This window comes from Tiliqua scincoides, chromosome 3, assembly GCF_035046505.1.
Source record: "Tiliqua scincoides isolate rTilSci1 chromosome 3, rTilSci1.hap2, whole genome shotgun sequence".
Classification (NCBI taxonomy): domain Eukaryota; kingdom Metazoa; phylum Chordata; class Lepidosauria; order Squamata; family Scincidae; genus Tiliqua; species Tiliqua scincoides.
This window is the reverse complement of record NC_089823.1, coordinates 223,555,741-223,582,491: the sequence shown is the minus strand read 5'-3', so window position 1 is coordinate 223,582,491 and position 26,751 is coordinate 223,555,741. Positions and strand designations below refer to the sequence as shown.

The 26,751-nt window shown below is 45.9% G+C and overlaps 2 protein-coding genes across 3 annotated transcripts in view; one reads left to right on the top strand and one right to left on the bottom strand.

The window, feature by feature from the left end:
* The window catches only part of SERPINI1 (serpin family I member 1), a 108,028-nt gene extending 89,907 nt beyond the window's left edge, over positions 1-18,121 (bottom strand). Inside the window, exon 1 of one of the 2 annotated variants that reach the window (XM_066622027.1) lies at positions 18,070-18,121. The gene's annotated coding sequence lies outside the window, so the exon portion shown is untranslated. Of the gene's footprint in view, positions 1-1,963; positions 1,987-18,069 lie in introns of those variants that run through there. The other variant, XM_066622028.1, reaches the window with a different exon arrangement.
* Positions 18,122-18,433: 312 nt separating this feature from the next.
* The window catches only part of PDCD10 (programmed cell death 10), a 32,411-nt gene continuing 24,093 nt past the window's right edge, over positions 18,434-26,751 (top strand). Inside the window, exon 1 of the mRNA XM_066620031.1 lies at positions 18,434-18,621. The gene's annotated coding sequence lies outside the window, so the exon portion shown is untranslated. The remainder of the gene's footprint in view (positions 18,622-26,751) is intronic.

Genomic DNA, 26,751 nt, shown 5'->3' with positions numbered 1-26,751 from the left:
GCTGGCCCCAACGGGTCTCCTTGAACTTGCGCCCCCCCAAGAAGGGGGGTTGGGATCTGGCATAACTGCTGGATCCCAGCCCCACCTCCCTCCCCCCGCCCCTGGGGTTGCCCATCACCTGCCCTCCCCCCACCCAGGAACGCCTCCCTCCCTCCTCCTCCCCGCCTACCTTTCATCCTTGCGTTGGCTCATCTGAGCCAACGCAAGGCAATGCGAGGAAGATGGCGTGGAGGTTTCCGTCAGCCTCCGCAGGCTGGAGCTTCTGGAAGCGCTGGCCTGGCTTCCTCCCAAGGAGGTGCAAACATGCCTTACAGTACTCCATGTTAGGATTGCGCCCTGTGTTTTACAAACCATGATGGAGACAGAATGTGAAAACTAGAGCCAGTGTGCCCAGATATAATGGAGTACAGAGTGGCTATACCATTAAGCATTGTATAGAAGAGAGAATTTTGATAGGTGCAGTTTTTTAAACCCTTCCATGTTGAGCTGCACCTGCCAAATTCCTCTCTTCTATACAGTGGTTAAAGGTATAGGCATTGTGCCCGCCATTGTATCTGGTCACCCCGAATAGAGCTGAATCTGTTTCATTTCTTGCTTTCACTTTGGTTTATAAAGCACAACTATGCAAAAGCTCCAGGTTCAGACAATGTACAGAACTGTGGCTTAGCAAACCAGGATTCCTCCTAGCTTTCAAGCAAAAGAGGCAAGAGCCCCAAGTGCTCCAATTATTCAGAGCGACAGGTGGGATTTTAAACTGCTTAATTAAATAACTAAGGACACAATCCAGAATTGATGATGGGCCAGCGCACGTCCCTTGCGCCGACCCAATGGTGTCACAAAAGTGCCATAAAGCACTTGAGGTGGTGCAGATTCTAATAGCCCCATTGGGGGTGCTGCTGCTTTACCCAAGGGAAGGGGAAGGAATTCCCCTTGCCCCTGGTTGAGCCACAGTTGGCCCCAATCTCACTCTGGATATGTGGCAGGCCAGCCGGCCTCCCTGTTCCAGCACAGGATAGGACTGGGCTGCCCGAGTAGGGGAGAGGTGTCTGCCTCTCAAGTTTCCAAGCTGAACTCATAACATCTAATCTAGATTTTTGATATTGCATGGTCCTTCCCAGACTCAGAGCAGCATAGAGGAACAAGGAAGTTTTACCAAGAAGGGCAGATGCCCCAGAGTAGCATTCTCTAGATAAATATTCATTCATGAAGATTGTGTTTATTTTGCACATTTACACCCCACCCTACTACAGAGGTATTTCCAGACTGGCTTATAAGGGCATTAACAGCTGGGTGTAGCATTGTGACTAAGAGACTGACCTATGAATTAGAGAGCCCTTACGTTTGAATCTTGCCTCCATCAGGAATTCACATGGCAGCCTGAGGCAAGTTGCTCCCTTTCAGCCAGCAACAATATGGGGATAAGACTACGGTGGGTCCTCTTTATCCATGGATCGGAACCAGCAGATTTGGCGCACTGCAGGTTCTGAACCCATGGGAGGACCCCCCAGAGGACCTCCTGAACGTGACCTCCAGTTGCATCCAGGAGGTCTTCTGAGGGACAGAGAGGCTGTGTGGCCTTCCCAAGCCTGCTGGAGCCGTTGCAAAAACCAAAAGTGCCTGCTAGAAGGTTCTGGCAGGTGTTCTGAGGTGCTGTGTTCCTGAGGTGCTGAGGTTCTGGGAAGCTGCACGTGACCTCCCGGTGTCTCAGCAAACAAGTCGGACCACGGATTTCATTATCCACAGTTTTGGGCATCCACTGGGGTTCTGGGAACAGAACTCCCACAGATGTCAAGGACGGGCCCACACACCTTCCAAAGAGACTGTATGCTGTACAGGTTACAAGATAACGCATATGAAGTACTTCCAACTCTGAAAAAGCAATATACCAATCCAAACTAACAACGTAAACATGGAGAAGGCTACCGCTGACTCAAACCAGCAGCTGTTCCTGCCAATAACTCACCTGGGTAGAAAGTACGAAGACAGAAGACCTACACAAGTTGTCAAAGTCCTTCAGTTCTGAGTTGAAAAAAGAAACCAAACACCATTCACTGACTGACTATTTAAGGACTCCATTGTGAATGAATGGTCTCTGCAGGATTACAGATCAAAAACAAACAAACAGCATGAATGATTCATAAATATACTGGCAGTATTCAGACTATAGTCAGATTAAAAACCACCAGGAGAGTGCATTACTGAGAGATTTCTGCCAGAGGAGCCAGTCACTCCCATTAAATTACTTGAGATTGCGGCATGAGATCACAGGGTTGTATTCCAAGGACTTTTTTCACAAGTGGAAGACGTCTTATTCATGCAAGGAGGGGAGATTTTTGCCGATCTCCCATTTCCTCGGCAGTTTACTGTGGCCCCTGGATATATGTTCTCAAGCAGTAGCGTAACGAGAGTGGGGGCAAAATGGTTACTGCAGGTGCCATGCAAGCAGTTCCTCCCACTCACCATCAGAGCCATTCTAGGCAGCGACAACCAATTACGTCCTGCTGCTTCTGGGAAGTCCCCTAGCAGGAGAGAAAGGCATGCTTGTCTCCCACCATCACTCTTCTGCAGATGGTATTCAGAGCATATGATTGCTGAACCCAGAGGTAAGGCACAGACATCTATGCCATCTATAGCCAATGACAGCCCAGGAATTTGTCCAATTCCCCTTTAAAGCCATCCAACATAATGGCCTTCACCCATCTTGTAGCAATGAGTTCCAAAGACAAGTCACGTGATATTAAAAGTACCTCCTTTTGTCTGCCGTAGAACTCATGCCAATCAGTTTCATTGGGTGACCCCTGGTTCTAGTATTGTGTGTGTGAGAAACTCTTATATACTTATGAAGACATACTTCCCAGGGACAACCATCTGATAACAGTGATTTACATACTGACTCAGCAAGACTGGTCAACAGACATATCAATACATGGGTCAAGACACAACAATTCATTATATTAATAATTATCTTTATGAAATAATGCATTTTTAGAATAGGAACACGTTTCCCACAACGACATACAACTGTAGACAATCTGCACCCCACTCCACTCCCCAATCTGCTATAAGATAAAGGCTACCTTTGCACCAGAAAAAAACCCCACAAAATTAATTTCTTTCAATATACGTCTATCTTGCTTTGCTATGTAAAAATTTCAAAGTAGATAATAATCAACTACAACATTTAATATCAATTAAAAACATATTAAAACCTTCAGCATCAATAAGTAATGGAGAAAGTAGCACACAGCAATTATCAGAGATTAAATAATAAGCTTTCTGACGTAAGAAGCTCTTAAGTGTCCATTTTAATGCAAGGTGAGGTGGTTGGTGAATCTCACTAGGGAGGCTGTTCCACACAATAGTGGCCCAATCCAATCCAGGGCCAGCCAGAGTGCGCAGCAATGAGGACACAGCATGTTCTGGTCCAGACAGGGACCAGATAGCCCAGGAGAAATAAGTGAAGAAAGTTTTTACTTACCCCTCCATAGGCTATTCAGTCCCTGTTCAGTCCCAGCTGTTCAGACCTATGCCAAATCTTTTGTCATTGTAAGTTGAATTTATTTATTTATTAGATTTATAAATCGCCTTCTTCCCCAAGGGCACCCAAGTTGAAGATGCTCTGGGGGCTGGTCCAGACCCACAAAGGGGTATAAGGGGTATCCAACATGCATGGCTGCTGCCAAGATACATGTTGCTGCTCCCACCTCTGGCCTGGTCCAATTCCTGCCCCTGATCTACAACAAACCATCCCTGCTGCCAACTTACCAGTGATGGTGGAGGTTCTGCAGGACACTGTCGCCCATGTATGGCCTTCTGGCCTTTGCGCTGGCGACAGCTCTGTGGAATGCCTGCCATGCCAGCAGCTGTGGAATATAATGGCAGACCGCAAGATCTGCCTGTGGATAGGATTGGGATACAAGTATCACAACAAAAAAGGCCTTTCTTCCATTCCCTTCCCTCTTGGTGTACCTCCAGCAATGACATTAATAAAGCAAAGTCTCTAATGCTATTCTTAAGACTCCAGCAAATTCACACTGGAGAAGACAGCTTTCAAAATATTCTGGTCTTACGCCACTAAAAGCTGAACACCACACCTTTGGGAATTTCTTTTTTAAAAATTTTGTGTAAGTTGCTTGTGCGAACAGGTAGTGAAATGTTACCTTATTACAGCAATGGCTATAGCATTACTCCATATTTTTCTCTGTGAATTTCCATCACCCTGATCTCTGAACATCTCCAGAATCCAGACATTCACATACACACACCCTGCCACATCAACAACCTGCACCAGTGGCTGCAGAGGACAGCAATGAATGAATCACAAAAAGTGATGCGCAAAACTTTATGATCGTTGACAGTCTAGTACGGGAGACTAAATTTTTTATCCAGAAACACATAGGAGACATCTTAAACCTGGCAGGGAGCAGAGAGCTGCCATTTCTCATTAGTGATGCATTGCTGTGACACACTTAGAGGAACAGATGCATGGCCTCGGGGATAAGGACTAGACAAACATGAGGTAGAGAACATGCGTACACTCACTCACACTGCTAGTCAGAAGGCATCCCCGCTGGTGTAGCCAGATTCTGACCTCTTAGAGCTCCTTTTTGACATTGCCTTAGTAATGCAACAACTGCTGTAGCAGGACATAGCCTCCTGCTCAAGGCACTCCTTCCTAGTTCCTAAGTTGCAGCAAGCATGGATTTGTGATGTAAGCTCTCCCTTGCTCCCTTCTGTTTCCGATCTATTTCCCTTAAAGGAAGCATCAGTGTAAGGTTCAATAGGAAAGATGCTTCTCTGGGACCAGTAGCATAGCCAGAGGGTGGCATAGTAGCAGGACGCAGCACATGAAGTTGTCTAAGTTGACTCTTTTGCTTGAGAGTGCCAGCATCACTCCCACCCTGGCCATGCCAGCCTCAGACATGCCACGACCTAGTCAAAGAACAGCAGGCAGGAGAACCAGTGACGCAGGTCCCTTGCGCTGGCTTCTGGGTGTAGTCAATGTGCTGTAAAGCTGCAGGAGTCAGGAAGCTGGTCTCCCTGTGTCGGATCCAGCCCCAGCAGAGGTAAGTTTGCACCAGCAGCAGGCTGGGGGCTTGGGAAGGGTTTTTGGGGGGCATTCTGGGGCAGGGGAAAAGTGGGCGGCAGGTGGGCCAGGCCCAGGAAGGGGGTGGGATCGGCCTCCGGCACTTAGGTTGGATCCTAATTCCCCTCTCGAGCAGCCTGACCTTACACTGGGCTGCTCAGATCTATGCCAGCAATTTAGGTGGTGCAGATCTGAATGGCCCCATTGAAGTGCCTGGATATTTCACAGGGTAAAGTGACATAAGTCCGCTTACTCCAAGTTGTGGCAGGTTCACCTCCAAACCTGTGCTGGATACAGCACAGGCCAGCCGGCACACCTGTTCCCGCACATGTTAGGATTGGTCTGCCCGTCAATTTCCTTTCTGGCAGCAAGAGTTCAGCAATCCAGAAGGGATGTGATGATGTAATTGTGTCACCACCAAACTTCCAGGCTGCGGAGCTCCATACTGGGTGATGCTACCCCCCAATGACACAGCTGAGCATCTCCATTGTCTTAGCAATGCAGTGGGTGCTGCTTTTAACATATAGAGCCGCTTGGGCTGTCCCCAAACACCTTCCATTGCTGCTGCTTGCCGCATCAAAGGTGTTGCAGACAGCCCACTTTTTCCAGAGTGATAAGAACTGGGGCACTATGGTACAGTAATTTTGAAAATTCAAGGAAACTGAGCTCTTATTTGAGGAGCCTTCCAAGCTGCCTGCCGACTTTCCCACATCACTCTGTGACTCTTCCTTTGTCCCAGAATGCATCGCATTCTTTTCCTAAGCACAATGAGTTCTGGAGTGCCATTGGGGGAAAGGATATGTTAATGGAACAGGTTTGCTTGAAGCTCAGGATCACACACAGACACTTACCTGGTTGGACACAGAGCTATTTTGGTGGCTGTATGTCCGAGCATAGAAAAGGGACAGAAAGATTTTTTAAGTGCATGTGAGATCTGGTGTGTGCTGTTGCCACCAGATCTACCCCTTTTCTGTTCAGTTTCCCTTTTCAAATACAGGGACAAAGAGCAGCAGCAGGTACATGGAGGTAGACCGCAGGTAACCTCTGTCAATCTGCTACCCAAGACAACCACTCAGTTGGCCTCATGGATGGTCCAATTCTGGCTCCAAGACTGCTCTTATGAGAGCAACATCTTTTCAAGCTTGGGTATTACTTTGGCATGACTGAGATGCTGCACTGGTTTTGGTACTGGGATGTTACACAGCTCAGGCAGAAGAGAAAATTCTCCTTAACAACCTCCGCAGTGTAGAGATATTGATTAAATCAGCGCTGGAATAAGGCAGCCATGGGTATACAAGTTGTATAAATGTGTCTTATTACTCAGATTTATGGTTGAGTTTATATTTTATATTTCATCACTTACCTGCAGAAAATTTAGGGATTAAAATTTGGCATCTCACAAATCTAAAGAGGAACAGGTTTCATTACACTCTCACGCAAGGCAGGAAATGTAAGATTAATGTACTACTCTCACAACCATAAAGCCAACTACTTACACCACTTCATGTTATTAAATCTAAAAAGAAAAAAAGATCTCTTGGACACTCAAATCTAGCATCGACTTTCCATACTTCCTTCATGGTGGTTGATGAACCAGGACATATTAAAAAAAGAGAGAGAGAAGCCCTTTTCACACCTTCTCTCCATACATATTCCAAAAGTATGGAAAGGAAACAGGATCATGTTCACTGACCATGCCCTCCATTATTCCAGTGGAAGGTGTGAAAGGGGCCTCTTACACATGGATAGCTGTATACATGTAGCATCTATTGTTTGACTAGTAACGCTGATTGCGCAAAGATCATAACTGCATGGAAGAATTTATGCCAGTGATTCACAAACTGTGGGTCCAGGACCCACCAGTGGGCAATGACCCTGTTTTTCTTGTGTTGCAAAACTGTCAGGGCAAATTAGGCTATGTGCATCAAGGGTTAAACAGCTGCTACTTGGGAGGGGCACGGCTGCCCACTCACCATTATAGCCACACCCCTTGGTATTTATAAATACCGCTGCCTCTAAAAATTTTGAGAATCATTGACCAATGCCCATTCCACTGTACAGTCTCAAAGGTCACCATTTCACCTACAGAGCAGAGGTGAGAACAGCTATTGCACCAAAGTCAAGAGAAGGGAGCTCTTTGGGGACCCTCCTTCCCAGGTGAACAGAAAGCCCCAAAATCCAAGGGGTCCCCTTTACTCTGGAATTAAACGGTGGATCAACTGGAATGATCTGGGAAGTGTCACAGCCAGACTTCTCTTAAATGAACCAGATAGGAAAAACAGTCAGAAACAGAAAGGAGCTTATTAAAGGGCCAACAAAACAAAGCATTAAAAAAAGATGGGTGCATGTGCAAAAAGATCAAAGCAAGGCACTTACCAAAAACAAATGGATACAAGGAAAAGGTGGTGTGGTTGGGAAAGGTTGGCAAGGAGATTAAAACACAAGTGGGAAAACAAAACAAGTTCCCCCGACATTATTAACTGAACACTATCCCTATTTGAGTTTATACCAGGAGTTTTGTCTTTTCAGGTACCCAGAATCATGTGCTTACAGATGATTTGGTTCAGGAGGAACCAAAGAGTTTGCATTTATTTGAAAGTGTTCTATGCTGCCCTTCAAGGCTGCATACAAGTTAAGCAATTAAAGCACAAAAGGAGTTCAAACAATGACAACAATTCCAGGAGGGGCAATGACATGAGGGTGACAGATAAAATAAAAAATGTGAAATAGTTACATCATGCGCTACAACGCCTGAGCAAATTAAATGCACAGCTAGCTCCAAAAAGACTTCAGAATTGGTGCCAAATACGCATTTCATGGAGGTTCCCCTTATATGAGGCATCATGATCTCCTTCCCTGCTTTCCATTTGTCTGGCCTCAGGCTGCAGGGAGTCCCTGTCCCAACTCAATTTTTGACCTTTATAGTAAACCTAAAAGGCAAACAGTCAGAGGATGAGATGCCGAAGGTCAAACAAGGACCTTCCCAGCTTTACAAAAATGCTCCTAACTCAGAGAACCTTCAGAAGTAACATCCAACACAGGGGAGGGGTGTAAGACTGCTCTGGTGTGTCCGTTCAAGTGTTTCGCTCAGTGCCTAAGGGGCTCTTTGGACCTTCTGTAAAGAGAAATGACGGATAGTATCATAAAACTCTGCCTCAGTGAGACTCGTATTATGGAACACATCTTGTCTGAAATCCCAGAAGTGCCACGTTAACCTGTAGCAGCAAAACTAAAGAATACGGTGACAATCTAGAGCAGGGGCGTCAAACTCATTTCATGAAGTGGGCTGAATAGCATTCACGGTGTCTGCTGAGGGCTGGAAGTGACATTAAGCCAGAAGGTGCATCACTAAGCAAATGAAGACCAGAAATAAGCGCTTTGTTCTCACATAGAAACCAATGACGGAAGAAAAATTGGGCAAATCTTGTTCATAATTTCAAAATGAGAGTGCCCAGTTATCACGCTGGGAGAGCCCAATTATAACTGGGGCCAGATAAATTGCTTTTGGGGGATACATCTAGCCTGCAGGTCTTATGTTGACACCCCTGATCTAGAGGGTAACAGGTTTATCCTGTAGAGCTGGGGCATATAACCAATTGAGCACACAATCCTATCCAACCTCCCAGCACTGATGTAGCCCCAAGGTAAGAGAATAAAGGTTCCTTGACCATAAGACCTCCGTGACTGCCTCCCTACCGCAGGATGCAGCACACGCCTCATTGGCACAGCTGCATTAGCACTGGAAAGTTGGATACGATTAGATCCTATATATGATTTGCAGGCCTCTGACAGCAAAGAGACATTCACTCGTTTTGTGGAAGCAGCATGCTTGTTGATGGTGCTGTATTAAGTTTAAGCAAAAAATTGAAATTAAAAGGCACCTCCCTCTCTTCCAGGTGGAATTTAAAAGAAAGGAGTTTAATTTTTCTTGATAAAATTAATGCACAAACATGGCAGGGGATTGTCTTCATAGAAGAAGCACCCACTTGGTTCTGAGAGAGGCAGGGAAATGCCTCTTTTGAAGTTGTGTTTTCTGTGAAGCATTCACACATCATCATCATCTAAAAATAAAATGGGCAACCCAAACCTATGCAGCACTTACTCCATGTCAAGCTCTAGCCTGCCACATGGGGCTACTCGGATCTGGACCAGCTATTTAGCTGACACAGAACCGAGTCATCCTGCATAAGGCAGCAGAACTGGGACAGCGGTTAGGGTGGGGGGGGGGCCTGCTCCACCATCCCTGCCCTTTCCTGGGCCCAATCTGGCTCTGGTTCCACTCTCCCCCCACCCCAAAACACCCCCTCCCCAACACCTCCCCCTGCCTCCTAGCACAATACGCATCTGCCCCGGCAACCATCAGGCGGGATGCAGTGCCCATGGGATGGCAAAGGCCTAATCTTTGTCAAAAAGCACCCTATGCCATTTTTGGCATTACGACACCCAGGACTGGCACTGCAAGTCCTGCAGCCCATAGGATTGGACTCTAAGTGAGCTTTTCTCAAAAGAGCTATTGCTTTGTTCATATGCAAATGTGTGCAAATTTGATTAATCAATTAACAACTATACACATACAATTAATCAACTAAGTTTTGTGTAATTGGGTGTCAGCTCTGATTGATTGTACCATGAGCTTTCATAAAGAGCCTACTTCATCATATGGAAGAAGTGGGACAGAAAGGGTGAATCTACTGAGCTTCAATTATCCTAATTCAGGATGCAGCTAGGACAGCAGAAGGCTGAATGTCCACGGCTGCTCTCACGGTGCATTCAGCAGTCGCTGTAAGTTTCTATCAAAATTGTTGGCAACTTCAGTCTCGAGAGACTATGGTATCGCGCTCTGAAAGGTGGTTTTGGAACATCGTCTAGTGTGGCTGAAAAGGCCAATTCGGGAGTGACAATCCCTTCCACACTGGGAGCTAGTGCAGTCTGTCCCTGGTCTGTCTCCCTGGCTATGGGCCTTCCTTATTTGCCTCTTAGCCTCAGACTGTTGGCCAAGCGTCTCTTCAAACTGGGAAAGGCCATGCTGCACAGCCTGCCTCCAAGCGGGCCGCTCAGAGGCCAGGGTTTCCCACTTGTCGAGGTCCACTCCTAAGGCCTTCAGTTCCCTCTTGCAGATGTCCTTGTATCACAGCTGTGGTCTACCTGTAGGGCACTTTCCTTGCACGAGTTCTCCATAGAGGAGATCCTTTGGGATCTGGCCATCATCCATTCTCACGACATGACCGAGCCAACGCAGGCGTCTCTGTTTCAGCAGTGCATACATGCTAGGGATTCCAGCACGTTCCAGGACTGTGTTGTTTGGAACTTTGTCCTGCCAGGTGATGCCGAGAATGCGTCGGAGGCAGCGCATGTGGAAAGCGTTCAGTTTCCTCTCCTGTTGTGAGCGAAGAGTCCATGACTCGCTGCAGTACAGAAGTGTACTCAGGACGCAAGCTCTGTAGACCTGGATCTTGGTATGTTCCGTCAGCTTCTTGTTGGACCAGACTCTCTTTGTGAGTCTGGAAAACGTGGTAGCTGCTTTACCGATGCGTTTGTTTAGTTCGGTATCGAGAGAAAGAGTGTCAGAGATCGTTGAGCCAAGGTACACAAAGTCATGGACAACCTCCAGTTCATGTGTAGAGATTGTAATGCAGGGAGGTGAGTCCACATCCTGAACTATGACCTGTGTTTTCTTCAGGCTGATCATCAGTCCAAAATCTTGGCAGGCCTTGCTAAAACGATCCATGAACTGCTGGAGATCTTTGGCAGAGTGGGTAGTGACAGCTGCATCGTCGGCAAAGAGGAAGTCACGCAGACATTTCAGCTGGACTTTGCTCTCAGTCTGGAGAGGTTGAAGAGCTTTCCGTCTGATCTGGTCCGGAGATAGATGCCTTCTGTTGCAGTTCCAAAGGCATGCTTCAGCAGGACAGCGAAGAAAATCCCAAACAAGGTTGGTGCAAGAACACAGCCCTGCTTCACGCCGCTTCGGATGTCAAAGGGGTCTGATGTGGAGCCATCGAAGACAACAGTGCCCTTCATGTCCTTGTGGAAGGATCTGATGATGCTGAGGAGCCTGGGTGGACATCCAATCTTGGGGAGAATCTTGAAGAGGCCATCCCTGCTGACCAGGTCGAAGGCCTTCGTAAGATCTATGAAGGCTATAAAGAGTGGCTGTCGTTGTTCCCTGCATTTCTCCTGCAGTTGTCTAAGGGAGAATACCATATCAGTGGTGGACCCGTTGGCTCAGAATCCGCACTGTGATTCTGAATAAACACTCTCTGCAAGTACCTGGAGCCTCTTTAGTGCAACTCGGGCAAACAACTTTCCTACAACGCTAAGGAGAGAGATGCCACGGTAGTTATTGCAGTCACCCCTGTCGCCTTTGTTCTTGTACAGCGTGATGATGTTTGCATCCCTCATGTCTTGAGGTACTCCACCTTCTCTCCAGCAGAGACAGAGGATTTCATGCAGCTCAGTGACGATGATCTCTTTGCAGCACTTTAGGACTTCAGCAGGGATGCTGTCTTTTCCAGGTGCCTCGCCTATCAAAATACCTAACGTATAAAGCTACCTTACACTCAGGTAGATCCTTGGCCCACATACCTAAACATCAACTACACTGGCAAAAGCTCTCTAAGATTTTAGGCAGGTCCCAGCCCTACCTAGAGATGCCAGGGGTTGCACCTGAGACCTTTAGCATGTGCTCTACCACAATGTGGCACTCCCTGTCCAACAATTCCATCCACCTTTCCATTAAATAGGCTCAAGGTGGCTCACATCATCATTTAAAAAAACAAAACATCAGTAACACAAGTTAGAGATAATATTCCCTACAGGAATACTATTCCCTATAGCAGCAGTTCTCGAACTTTGCCAGCTCACACCTCCCCTGATTCTTGTAGCCATTGGCCATGGCTCCCCATTACTACACCTCATCTCAGTTACCCCCAAAATGGCGATAAAGGTTTTATAATTATACACTAGAAGCAAGGTTGCCAGCATTCTAAGGCTGCAACCCTAACCACACTTACCTGAGAGTAAGCCCCATTGAACAAAATAGGACTTACTTCTGAGCAGACCTGGTTAGGATTGTACCCTGACCTTGTTAGCAGTATACCTAGAGGGTTTTGGAAAGGGAGGGGGGAAGTGATGAATTTGCAGGAGGGGAAGACTTTGTGTGTATCTGCTAATTGCAAACTGATGCAAACTGAGACCTAGAGACTGCTTGGCTGGAATCCTAGTCCCACTCTCCCGGGGGTAAGTCCCATTGAACACAACAGGACCTAGCTAGCATTGTGCCTTTTGTCTTACAATAGCAGCCAACAGAGTATTCCCCCCCCTCCCCGCCCAGGAGGAGGCAGGAGGAAAAAGGGGAATGGCTAAAAAGGAATGGGAATTTTAATTTTTGGAGACAAAACCATCAAGAGTGGCTTTTTTCTCTTTTTTGGAGGGGGAGGAAAAAGAGAAAGGTGAGGATCCTTGGTTAAGCTGACACAGACCCCACGCCTATGTAGGTCTACTCAGAAATAAGCCCCACTTGAGTCAATGGGGCTTACTCCCAGGAAAGTGTGGAAAGGATTGCAGCCACACCCAGCAAGATTACAACTCACCCCAAAGTAGATGGGGGCTGCTCACACACATACACCCAACATTCAGATGCCAACCCTGTTCCCCCAGGCAAGATGGAGGGATGCCAGCTGGGGCATTTGAACACCCCCCCCCACTAGGAGCAGGCTGGCTCCTTCCTACCTAAGCAGAGGAAAGCACTGCACTGCCTGTACTTACTTTAAAGCCTTCCAGGAGCGTGCACTGTGCTGATGAGATGCAGCACCTCTGCACTCTTCTCTCCTCCAGCCTTGACCAAACCCAGGATGCCCAGGGCGAGGGGCACACTGGGACATGTAGTCCTTGGGGCAAGGTTGCACATGGAGAGAGCTCTATGATGAGATGCAGCACCTCTGCCTGCCCAGCCAGCCTTCTCTCCCACCTCCCCACAGCATGTTGAACAGCCCTTCCAGCCTCACGCTGCCCCAGCCACCTCGTTCACAGCTGCAGAAAAGCAGCAAGTCAGCACCAGGCAGCAGCCCAGACCCTCTTGAGATGCCTGGTGACACTCCTGGAGGCTAGTCACGCCTCCCTAAGGAGGTGGAACACACAGATTGAATATCTCAGCCCTATAGAAAAAAATGACCTATCCAAATGACAAAATTTTGAAATGAAAATGCTTTTCAGAAGAGGAAAGTATTCACAATACGGCTAAATGTTGTCAGAGAAAGAACAGTGTGAGCCTCCGTAGGACTGGTATTCCAAAGTCCAGATGCCATCACAGAAAAGGATCTCTTGCATGTCCTGACCCTCTGAGCCTGAGGTTGGTGAGATAAGGAGGAGGGCTTCATAGCAGGGATGGGCTGAGACTTGGAAGACTCAGACTTAAGATGCCAAAACATGCATTTTTCACATGTCTTTTGAACCTGGAACTGATTCATGTCTTCTCTCGAAAACAAGTTTCAACTTGTGAACTCAGGTTTCTTGACTGGAGTCTTTCGGTCCACCAGTCCACTGCTTGTGCTTGCTTTTTTTTTTTTTTTGCCTCAACCACAAAGACGTCATGGGCACTCCAGAAGCCACATTCAAAGCAGTGTGAGGAGGATTGGGGGGGGAGGGGAGGAGGGCTGCCTGAGGCTGGGGAGAGAAACCAGAGGAAGGTGGGGCAGGCAAGACATGGGGGGGAAGGGTGTTTTAAGTGAAAGACTTCAAGACACTGCTGACAGCAGATGGGATGGGAACAACTGGGACACTGTTAACTGAGAACTCCCAACACATACACACCCCACCAGCATCTCTGTGTTTTCCGCAGAGCTGTGGCTACCTCATGGTTTGACTCACTTTTTGAAAAAACTTTGACTCAAGTCAAAGTGACTCTGAAAACACCTCTGGACGAGTTACGACAGCACCCCCCCTATTATGACTTGTTTGCAAATCAAATCAAGGGAGTCAGAAATTCGGGACTCGAGGAAGTGGCTCTGGCAAATCCCTGCATCATAGCTGGGTCACAGCAGATCAGCTAGCTCATAATTAGATATAAGAAGATAATTACATATCCTGATCCAAAGCATTCAAGAACCCAATCCTATTCAAATTTCCAGTGCTGGTACAGTTGCAATGCAGCCCCGAGGAAAGGGAACAAAATTCCCTTACTTGGAGGAGGCCTCCGTGGCTGCCTCCCACCACAAGATGCAGCGCATACCCCATTGGTATGGCTACACCAGGGTTGAAAAGTTGGGTAGGATTTGGCCTTAAATGTAATAAAAGTTTTTGGTATTTGAAAGGATGACACAAATTGTTTATGCCCCCAAGTGTGGGAAATGTTGTCAAGACTTCAGCAGTCTTTTGTATGGTGACTTTAGTTCCATTTGCGCATGGAAACCTGCTTCCACACAGGATTGGCTGCTACTGGACTGAAGTAAAGAGGACAAAGTACAGCAGAGGTTAAACCAAGTTAAGAGGAACTCACCACACTGTTGGAACGTGGGCAATTCACACTCCAGCTGTCAGGATGCAACATGAATACAGTCCAAGCAAGAAACAGAAATGATAGCACAGTCTTAAAATCTTTCAACTTGGAACCATCCATATGGTTCACGGCGCCCACACAAGCTTCCTGTCATATTCTTATTGCAACAATGCTATTTGGACATTGCAAACAAATATGCTAGCAGAAATGCTCAAGATAGGGATGGTGAACTTCACAGATCAATAACTCTAAGGAATCCAATAGAATGTAAGTAGTAATTCATGGATAACGCATAGGTATTTTTTCTACAACAATAAGCATTTCACTGGAATTTCACAGGGTTTATATCCAAGTAAACTTGCCTAGAATTGGCCTCTTTATTTTGTAGATGTTTCTATTAAAACAAAATCCCAATTAAGCTTTTATTCTTTTGCAGCTCCATAGACAGACCCTGGTCATCTAGATAACCACACAGTATTGGTTTGGCAGCAATCCAATTCTGGAATAAATTGTCAGGGTTAAGAAAGTCCTAGCATGTGGTTTTTCTGGACACCTAGATCTCAAAGCTCCTACAACTTAACAAATTTGATTTTTTTTTTATACCAGCCTTACAAATGCAAGGCTGACATTAAAAATTTTTTACACTGCCTCTAGTCCTGTGCATTCCAATGCAATTTACTTACTACTACACAGTATCTAAGCACCACCACATCACACCATTTTAGATCCACCATCAGTGATCAGAATTCGGGAAGAAAAGAAGAATTGTGAAGCCTGAATCACTACACTACACATTCTTTAAAGCACACAATAGGAAAATGCATTTTATGGCATTCTTGTTGCTGTTTTTTCCTGTGTCAAGCTGGAAAAGTAGTGGATGGTTCTTCACTATGGCTGCAATCCTATGAACGCTATATACATGGAAGTAAGCCCCACTGAATACAGCAAGACTTACTTCTGAATAAATATGCATAGGATTGCGCTATACGGTGTTGTCACCTATAACTGAAGTCGCATGCTCACAGTGCAGTGCCAAAAGCTTCATAAGGTAAAAACTATGCTGTTTGTACAGCAGCCCTTTGTTATCATCAGTGGTTGATGGATTTTATCATCTTGTAGTCATCTTATGCAATATATATACACAAGAGGTTCGATATTTTATTTGGCTTTCTGCACTAACATTTGCTCTGCCAAAAACAAGTGAAGTATGAAACATATATAGTCCTTATCAAACACGGAGTTCATATTTGCAGGTGACACATATTAGGTACTAACATTTAGAATCAAACCAATTATATAACTGAAAGCACAGTATATATCAATCCCAAAGATGAATAGAAAAAAACAATTTCAGTGCAATCCTATGCAAGTTTCCTTAAAAGTATATATGTCCCACTGCACTTTAGGACTTACTCCAAAGAAAGTACATAGAGCATTGCAGCCTGAGGCTGCAATCCTATACACAGTCACATGAACACAGTGGGATTTACTCTTGAGTAAACATATACAGAATTGTGCTAAAAGGCTTCTGTGTACACTTACTTGGAATACGTCTCATTAAACACTATGGATCATGCCTCTAAGTAACTATTTCTAGGACAGGGTTACAAATCTAAATAACTCATGCAGCCTGATTCAAAGCATGCTTGAATGATAAAAGTTTAAAGGAAGGCAAGTTTCACTGAAAATGAGACTTCCTCTCAAATAAGTGTGCAGAGGATGACCATCTCAGTCCATCTTTGTAAATGCATCAGACCATCTTTGTAAATCCAGATGCATAAGTCTTCTGAAAGAGGATGCTTTTGTTCTTTCATTACTATAACATCTCCATTTCTATTCTGGGTAAAATTATTTAATATAAAGTTTGAGATGTAATATCCTTTTAAGGCAGCTGGAAATATCCAAGGTAGCTAGAGTGACCCATCCAAGGCCAATGACAAAATTCCCATTGACTTCTTCACAAGGATTTCAGCCTGCACTGATAGACACAGAAATTTTACAGAGCCTAAAGGCTTGGTGATCATTTTACAGGGCAGACATTCAGTATAAAACTTTCAAGCTATTACAGCTGTTCATTAGAACAAGGAAATCTGATGTATACAAAATGAACTCAAAATGATGTGATGGATTAAATTAACACTGCGAGTGTTCAAAATAGTGCTGAATGATGTCAGCTCTAGGACAACCATGTATTTTAGAGACATTATTAATAAATCTCTCTCTAACACACACAAAAACACACACACAAATGCTACTTCTTATTCTTAAGAGCTTACACTGTTAAGTTCTGAGCATCACTTACAATAAGCGGCAGCACTGTCTACAGCTAATGGCACATGTGAATCACAGAGAATGACAATAAGGTGAGCCTAGATTTTTCCTCAAGTAAAACCAGCATATTTTTCCCTAGTCCACTGAAGTCAAATATCTACTAAACACTCAAGGAAGAAAATAAACTCATTGAAGTTCTTTTTTTTAAAAGCTATCCAGTTTGCAATACTGTATCTAGAAAAGGGGGAGGGGGGATTGCGACTGACCTACCCTTCCTTCTAGGTATCTATGTAGCAACAGGGGAGAAGACAGTAAATGGTCATTATATCAAAGGGTGAAGCGTTTCAGAGGGATTCTTGGCATTGCTTCTGATGAAATGGACAGAGTATTTTCAGATCATTGAGAAGGGGCTGAAAATCATTTTGCTGAACCACATCTGGCATCTACTACAAAAAAAATTCCTTTTTTAAAGACTCTCCTTGAAAAGAACAAAACAAAAGACACCCCATAAACTGAGGTCCACAAATGCAGTTCTGAATGAACAATCCCACTTTTGATGCAAACAAAAACAATATTAAGAATGCAATCCTAGGCATATCTATTCAAAAGTAAGTCCCACTGTGCCCCATGAGATTTATACCCAGAAAAGTGTGCACGGGTTTGCAGTCCAACTCTAGCCATGTCTACTCAGAAGTAGGTTCCACTGTGCACCAAGAGATTTACTTCCAGGAAAAAGTGCACAAGCTCGCAGCCAGCCCAAGCCTAGGCATTTCTACTCAGAAGTAAGTCCCACTGTGGTCCATGAGATTTACTCCCAGAAAAGCGTGCACAGCATCGCAGCCCACCCCAGGCATGTCTACACAGAAGTCTTACAGTGCTCCATGAGATTTACTCCCAGGAAAGCATGCACAGGATCGCAGCCCAACAGTCCAAGCCTAGGCGTGTCTACTCAGAAGTAAGTCCCATGAGATTTACTCCCAGGAAAGCGTGCACAGAACTGCAGCCCGCGCCTAGGCATGTCTACTCAGAAGTAAGTCTCACCGACTTCCATGGGACATGCTCCCAGGTAAGTACGCACAGGCTGGGGCGAAGCGCCTGTCCCACCCCGCAGCCCCCAAGCACCGCACGCAAGTGGTCCCAAGCCGGAGGGAGCAGCTGCCGCTACTGCGCTATTGCAGAACAAGAGAGGGCTGGTGCTGGTGCTGGTGCTGCTTACCTGCCCTCCAAGCCCTGGGATGAGGGATGCTGAGGATGCAGGTGCTGCTGCTGCTGCTGCTCCCCCCGCTCAGCCTCACAAGGGAACCGCCGCTCCTATTGCCCGAGCCGCAGAAGACAAGCAGCAAGCGCGATCACCGCCCCGGGGACTGTTTCTCTGCCGTCTTGCAGCGCCCGGAATAGTTTCGCCCCGCCTCGCCCCTTCTTTCCCTAATTTGGGCAACGCCACGCCTCCTCGTCGATGATTGGTCTACGCTCCAACCCGCTCCCTCCGCCCCTTCGAGTGCCTCCTCCTCTCCCTCTATCGCTTGCCCCTCCCCGCAATGCTTGTCGGGAGTTGTAGTTCTTTGCTTCCCGGACAGGACTACAGGTCCCATGGGTCGCCGCGGTCGCCGGCTAGTTCCGGACAACGCCTGGGCGTGTGTGTGTGTGTGGTAACGACGGTGGGGCGAGAGGAGGGCGCTTCTAGTAGCGGCTCCGAAGAAGACAGAGGTGGTGGAGCCCGACTTGGGAGCCCCGAAGGCCTCGAGGGGCGGGTGGGCCTACAGGGGAGGTAAGGCGTAGGCGGCGTTTTGATTGGTGGAGGGGTCGCCCGGGCGACGGCCGCAGGGGTCACTAGTAGGGTTGCGCAGGGCCTGGTCCCCCCATTGAGGCTACGCCGTCGGGGAGGCGTAAAAGGGCTTCGAGAATGGGGCGGCCAGCCTTGGCCTGAGGCAGGGCCTAGTGGGCAGGAGCCACAGCCAGGCGCCTCCTGCGCCCTTTGGTGGCCCTGGGGGGCGGGGCCTCTCCCTTCCCTGGGGCTCCGAGTGGGAGGGGCTGGAGTGACCCCTGCGGCGGGCCACGAAGAGGAGGCCTGGGGGGAGGAAGCTTGAGGGGAAGGGGTCTGGAGGGAGGGAGGGAGGAGGCCTGGAGGACCCCCATTACCATGACCTCAGTGGTGGGGGGTGCTGGTGGAGTGGCCCACACCTGAGGAGAACCAAAGGGGGGCTGAAGGTGTGATGGGCAATATATGTCCACAAGGGCATCACACCTTGAGGGGGAGCACTTTGATTCCCCATTCCCAGGGACACTCCAGCCCCCCAGTCCCTCCCACTTGGTGCCAGAACCAGGGGACAGCCACTCAAGTCGGGTGTTGGGAGAGTGAGGATGGAGAAAAGGCGATACTTTGTGACCCAGCATGTCATTGGTCTGTGGAACTCCTTGCCACAGGATAGAAAGATGCTCTTTTCCCTCTCACACAACATCAGAAGCAGGGGACAGCCACTCAAATCGAATGTCAGAGTTAGGGCAGACAGAAGGAAACATTTCTTTACCCAGTGTGTTATTTGTCTGTGAAACTCTTTGCCACAGAATGTGGTGATGGCACCTAGCCTAGATGCCTTTAAAAGGGAGTTGGACTAATTTCTGGAGGAAAAGTCAATCACCGGTTACAAGCCGTGATGGGTATGTGCAATCTCCTGTGACTTTAGATGTAGCCTACCTCAGAATGCCAGATGCAAGGGAGGGCACCAGGATGCAGATCTCTTGGTGTCTTTTGTGCTCCCTGAATCATCTGGTGGGCCACTGTGAGATACAGAAAGCTGGACTAGGTGGGCCTTTGGCCTGATCTTTTAATATTCTTATGATACACCAGTCTCATTTGGTGAATTCATCCCTGAAGAGGAAGAGCTTGACTCTGGCCTTATCAATGTAGACCAGCGTTTGTCCGGGTTTGTCCTCCGCCATGCCACCTCACACATTCCACCTATTCGAATTACTGCCGGAAGCAACTGGTGATGGCGTAATTGCCCATTACTTGTTGGAAGGCCAGATACAATGTGACAGACAAAAATAAGAGGCTCAGGTTGGACAGGAGGGCTTTCTCGAGCGCATGAAAAGCCCACTGAGCTGAGTCGTCTACTGCTGTTTGTTGTATTGCATGCCTGGTCTCTCTGCCACACCTGGCAGGTGTCCAGGGGTCCTGCAAGTATCTTAAGACAGCATTGGTAGTACCCATAACATTGGTTGAGAAACATTGCTCTAGGGGGGAAGTCATGGGCAGGCAACTAGTGGTGATACATATGACCTTGGTGATGGGGTGCTGGTAGAGTGGCTCTCACCTTGAGAAAGCAAAAGTGGGGGGGGGGAGTTGAGAAGGTGGGGCTGAAGGTTTGAAGGGAAGATACTTTAAAAGGGGCATTATACCTTCACACTGGGGTGGGGAAACGCACACCAGTCTGGTTGGTGAATTCATCCCTGAAGAGGATGCCTCTGGTTAAGAGGCACTTTTTCAAGTGGGTGCTCCTCTGTTATTTAGCAGGGGGAGAGTAACTGGCCCACCTCACCCCAGCAGTGTCTGTTCTAGTGACTGTCTGCTGGTATTCTTTTGCATCTTTTTAGATTGTGAGCCCTTTTGGGACAGGGAGCCATTAGATATTTGATTTTCTCTGTAAACTACTTTGTGAACTTTTTGTTGAAAAGCGGTATATAAATACTGTTGTTGTATATAAATACTGTTGTTGAAGAGGAAGAGCTTGACTCTGGCCTTATTAACATCAACCAGTGTTTCTCAACAAAGTGGTACAGGGAGAGCAAAAGTTGGAAGGGGGTTTGAGAAGGTGCAGCTGAGAAGGTTTTTCTGATGGTAGAATTGGATTGTGTGTTTGCAGTTCTGAGCTGATTGTTGTGGGGAGGGCGACCTTCTTGGGAGTAACAGATTGAATCACACCTTTATTGCTAAATAAAAGTAAAGTTCCTGGTGAAGGTGATAGCAAAGATGTCAAAAAGGGCATTGTACTTTTTGATAAAGATATGTCAAAAAGGGGGGGGGGAACACATGCCAGTCTGGTTGGTGAATTCATTGCTGAAGAGGAAGATCTTGACTCTGATCTTAGCAACATAGACTAGCTTTTCTAAAGGTTTGCTCTACCACCTCACATGGTCCACCTATTTGAAGTACCACCGGAGGTAACTGGCAATGACATTGTCACCTGCCACTGCTGGGTTGGGGTGGGCCTACAAACACCAAAAAGGGGCAACAAACACCAATAAGAGGCTCAGGGTGGACAGAAGGGCTTTTTCAAACATGGAAAAGCAGACTTTGGAGTTCTGCCCACTGAGCTGAGCCTCCTACCACTGTTGTGTTCCTGGTCTCACTGTCTTATCTCTCTGCCACACTTGGCAGGTTTCCAGGCATCTTGCAAGTACCACAACACACCGCTGGTGTTACCATATCACTGGTTGAGAAACATTGCCCTGGGGGGAACCAGTCTGGTAGGTGAATTCATCCCTGAAGAGGAAGAGCTTTACTCTGGCCTTATCAGCATAGATCAGCATTTTTCAACCACTGGTACTCAGGGTGGAACACATCAGTCTCCCAGACTTCCACTGCCTGGCAGTGAGACCAGCAACACAACACAATAAACAGTGGTAGGAGGCTCAGCAGACAGAGCTTGAAAAAGTCCCCCCATCTGCCCTGAGCCTCTTACTGGTGTTTGTTGAATTGCATCTGGTCTCCCAATCCAGAAGTAACTGGTAGTAATGTCATTGCTAGTTACTTCTGGTGGTACTTCCAGTAGGTGAACCATGCAAAGTGGTATGACAGGGAACAGAGAAATGCTGCAGTAGATGAAGCAGTAAAACTGTTCCTAACTGAAGACGGTATATGGAGTTGGTGAGTGTCATGTGTAAATGCAGCCAGGAGAGGAGAGATCACTACCTGAAAGGAGAGACCACTACCCGTAGAAAGCTTGATGTCTGATAATGGTACGTTCTACCTCTTTTCCCTAACATTACCCAGTTAACTCCCTGCATGTATTAGAGAATGCACTCAGTCATGCAGTTTGCATCTTGTAGTAGCCTGTAGTGGAACAATCCAGGGTCAGTATTCATCTGTTGTGTATAGTTGGCAAGGTGTTAGGGTATAGTATTTTGGTGCATATGTGCTTGGCCTAGTTCCCAAAAGCTGGTGAAGAGCTGGTGTGCTTATGCAAAAGGGAAGTTGGATTCATAGGAGGCTGGTGGATAGATTCATGGAAGAGGCCTTGGGACATGAGGTGAACGGGGTACTCAGTCATTGGTCCCTGTTGGAGACTGTTGGAATAGATGAAATGTTTCATATGATCTGGTAAAGGTGGCTCTTGCATTGCCATGAGAGAGAGAGTTGAGAATGGTAATGGAAAATGAATATGTGTAGGTCGGTTGTTCTGATGGTAGATTTTGCAATTCTGAGCTGATAGTTGGGGGGGAGGGCTTGGGAGTAACTGATTGAATCACACCTTTATTGCCAAATAAAGGCAAAGTTCAGTTGTTGACCTTTTTGCCCAATTAATACTTGTTTACTTCCCTTATGACTATTTTGGAACCTGAAGAGAAGGGGCAAGCTTCCTTGTTTCTTACTGTGGAAGGGAAAAAAGCAATTACTTCTTCATGTAAGCAGTTTGGGAATTTGGGCTATTGTGTATCTTCAAGAAAGGTAACCCAATTTTAGATTTTTTTTTTGCATAGTCAAAAGTCAGGGTTTTTTGATTGGATAAGAAGGATAATGAGGAAATATTAAATTGTGAGGTATCAAGAAGCAGTTTACATTTTGAAGGTATGCCTCTTAAACAGAAGTATAGGTAGGCCCTTTTATCTGTCTGGGTTCAGTTTCAGGGGCCCCCTACGAATACAGAAACTGTGGATATTTGTAAACCCTGTCTCCTTACCCAGTCCCTATTAAAGTAGAACTTTTAGAACCTTACTGGGGTGAAAATGATCTTCCTTTTACTGCTTGCTATAAGCATTCAAGCTTATAGCAGTGTTAAGGCAGGCTGCTGGCAGCTCGAATGCTTGAAAAGACTTGATCAAGGTTAACAGGAAGCTGGAAGTTAACTGCTTCCTATTAACTTGATAGTCTTTTCAAGTATTTGAGCTGCTTGGCAGCCTACCTTCTTTTTCTTCAGCATTTGTCCCACGTGGTGGTGTGGTCCGCTATTTTGGATCGGAGTCACCATTTCTCTCGGTTGCAGACTTGGTCCGGGTGTAAATGGGTGATTTTCATGTCACCATGAGCATGCCAAGTCAGCGTTGCTACAGTTGGCCCTTCAGTCATTTGCCATTAACCGCCAACTGAAGGCCCTTCTGCGCCATCGCATCGCTGTCGGCGCACGGAACACGGCCGTACCATCGAAGTCGGGCTTCTCTCAACCTGTTAGCGATTGGAGCAACACTGTACCGCTGCTGGATGCTGTCGTTGTGGATGTGGTCAAAATGAGTGATACTGCTGGCAGCCTATCTTAACATTGCTATAGGCTTGAACGCTTATAGCAACCTGCATAGGGAAGATCATTTTTGCCCCCTTAAGGTTCTAAACTATGTTAATGGGTGGGGGGGGGCAAATCCGTGGATAATTGAATCTGCAGATCCAGGGGCTCTCCTGTACTTTTCTCACATTCACCTTGTGGCTTGGTTTCGAAGATAGGTTAATCTTTTGATACCAGTGTATTGCTGTGATGTTCAATCTCTAAGTCACTTTACCTGATTAGTATCCTGGGAGCAGCTATTTATAGCAGATATGAGTTAAGCTCCAGTTGAAGTATCAGTAGGCTTAGGGCTCTATTGCTGAAACTTCCGCTATCTTAAACTGATAGCACCTCTTGTGTTTTTTCTCACTCTGTGTGTATGTGCATGCACATGTATTTTAAAAACCCAAAGCTTCACGTTGGGGCAGTCATTCTTGAGCCATCAGGAATCTTTTCTACCTTCTGATCTCATATCTGAAAAACAGAAAATGAATCACTTTTTAGCTCATACTCAAATAAAAAATAAATGAATGATACATGTGTTCTTTCACTTTCTATATATATTAGTTAGACTTAAAAAAAATATTGACAGATGTAAAATCTTCCAGCTGAGATGTTGCCTTGCTAAGGTCCAGTCTATAGATCCAGTATACGCATTCTAATCTCCTCCTTGGTGCACTGCTGATGCTAGTCCAAAGCAAGTACCAGAAGTATGACCTTTGTAATATATTTCTTACAGGCAGTAGAGACATTTGCATTCATCACTCTATTCTGTTATCGGCAAAAATGCGTGTTCCAGCACTTTCAAGAAAGACTGCTTACCCTTCAAAGGATCACCTTTGTGTTATTACTACAAATATTTGTATACCACTTTTCAGCACAATAAGAGGCTCACAAAGTGGTTTACAGAGCACTGATAAATAAATTGCCCTTACCCGAAAGGGCTCACAGTCCAAAAAGAAGCAGAAAACACCAACGAACTGCTGCTAGATTAGACCTTGTACTAAGGTGAATAGGAGTAAGTGCTCTCCCCCTGCTTAAATAGAAGATCCACAATTTTAAAAAGTACTGCTTTGCCGAGTTAGCAGCAATTATTTTTAAAACTAAAGCACCCATGAAATTGTACTTTTGAATGTGGAGATTGGGGTACACCAAGCTTCTAGAGATAAAAATAACACAAATCATTACATAAATGCGTGGCTGTGGTAGGAGAGGAGGGGAATTGTGCTGCTCATAACACAGACAGGGTCTTGGGTCCCATATACTTCTGTGTTTTACACAGCATGACCAGCTGTAATAGCTACAGTGTTTGATGAAAGAAATGCATTGTGCTTATTGCATTTTCCCTTTGCTAAAACACTTTGGTTTGTATATTGGGTAATGCAAGACCTGCCTTGGACAAAAAGTGTCTGGATCTTTCACAACCAGTGAGGAACTGTGCATTGGTTGTGGCAGAGAACTCATTAGAGAACTCATCATTTGGAATTGCTCTTAATAGAAACCTTAGCCTTGTCCTTTGTGGTGAGTCTTGGTAAGCATGCACACTAATGATGACAGCTGATTTGTGGCAGAAAGCAAACTATTTTTACAGTACGTTTTGAAGTAACTGATAACTAAATGTTTACAGATGCACATGGGCCGTAGTTCAGAGCAAATCTGTAAGAAAATATTTTCCTATTATATTAATTGTGCTCATTTCTAAACATTCACAGTTAATGAATTTTGAATGTTAAGCTCCGCATCCAAAATGAACGCATGCTGATTTCAGATTCAGACATTTGAAGAATTGAAGTTCATCAGTGCAAAAAGATGCTTAAACTTTGACAAACTCTGATGAAAGGAAATTCTACTATTAAATGACAGTAATTCATTAATGAATTTCTTTTCCTTGTGCCCTTACCACAGGGAATACATTACTACCAACTAGCAAGGGCACAAGGAAAAAAAAAACATTCATTAATGTTCATTAATTCGTTCATTAATGTGGAGAGTGGCTCACAAACAATCTCCAGTTTGTGTCTCCTACCATAGTAGTCAAAACAAACATCTTGAATTGTGGCTAAAACCAAATGCCCTACAACTCTTCCACTGAACCCATGCTGCTCAGCATCTGTGAATTCAGCTAAGGATCAAACTAGGAATACTCTAATCACATTAATAGGGCTAGCTTGCTTCTGTTCAATTTCTAGCAACTGTTTGGGTCTGTATGTGGAGGAGAGAGATCTGCTCCCGCCACGGCCCTCATCCAGGTCTCCCCTCCCAACTTCAGAGGGAAACGCTCTCACTGATGCCACTGGAAACTCCCCCCCCCCCAGAGCAACTAGCATCCAAATGACGGCATCCAGATTTGGGGCTGTGGTAGGGAAGCAGAGTGTTCAACTCCCATCCCGAGTTTCATGGTTATGATAGGATTCAGAATGCACTCTGAATAGTCCTTGTTCTGTTTACAAGTAAGTACAGAAAAATAAATTGACTTGCTCATGCTCAAACTAGAATTTGACCTATTGACTTTGAGGTCCAAACCTGCAATAGATTTTTTTTTTTAGCATATAGTGTGTTTCTGCAGAGGGATAGAAATTCTTCTGAATACACTGTTTCCTTCTTAGCATGTGTAATTGGTCACTGTCAGTAGTGGAAAACCGGCCTATGATCTGATTCGGTTTGACAGTACCTGCCCTGGGTATTGAAGCCAGGTGAATTATTCTGTAATGTTCTTGATAAGATGAAGTACCTCAGTTAAATAGAAAAGTGTCCCTTATGGCTAAAAAGATAACTCCATAAAGAAGTCAAGGGAAGATGTTAGCAATTGTGGTAACAGGGGACTGAAATGTCAAACCAGTACTGTTTTTCTCTGCAGACTTTTTAAAGGAACAGATGGAGGACAGAGAGGCTTTGCATTTACATCTTCACGTAGACTACATTAAGAGCAGGTAGTGGCCTCTTTCCCCTGTGGCACATCAAACTAAACTAGGTCAAAAGGAATAAGTAGAGAAATGTTAAATATTATGGTACTAATTGTAGAAAGCTAGACTGCTTCTGGAGCTAATGTGTAGTTACTATGCAAAGAAGCAGTTGATATATTGCAAGATGGAGAGGTGAAGTAGAGCCATTTTAATGTAGAATACAAAGTATTCTACACAAAAATGGGAGACCTTTGTTTCTGGGCAACCCTACAAGTGCTTCTGTTTAGGATGGGTGACCGGGCTGCCACACACCACATGCCACTTTTATGTAGATAATCTTGAAAGTGCCAAGCGTTGGCCATCCCAGACTTAGACGTAAAGTATGCTGTCTCAACATGGATGTTCAGTTTGCTAACACCTCATTGGTTTGTGTGGTCTTCATGGTTGGGAGAGTGGGAAGAGGGCTTCTCTGTTGAGGTGACCTGTTCAGGACCACTCCCCCCACCACTCAGGCATTTT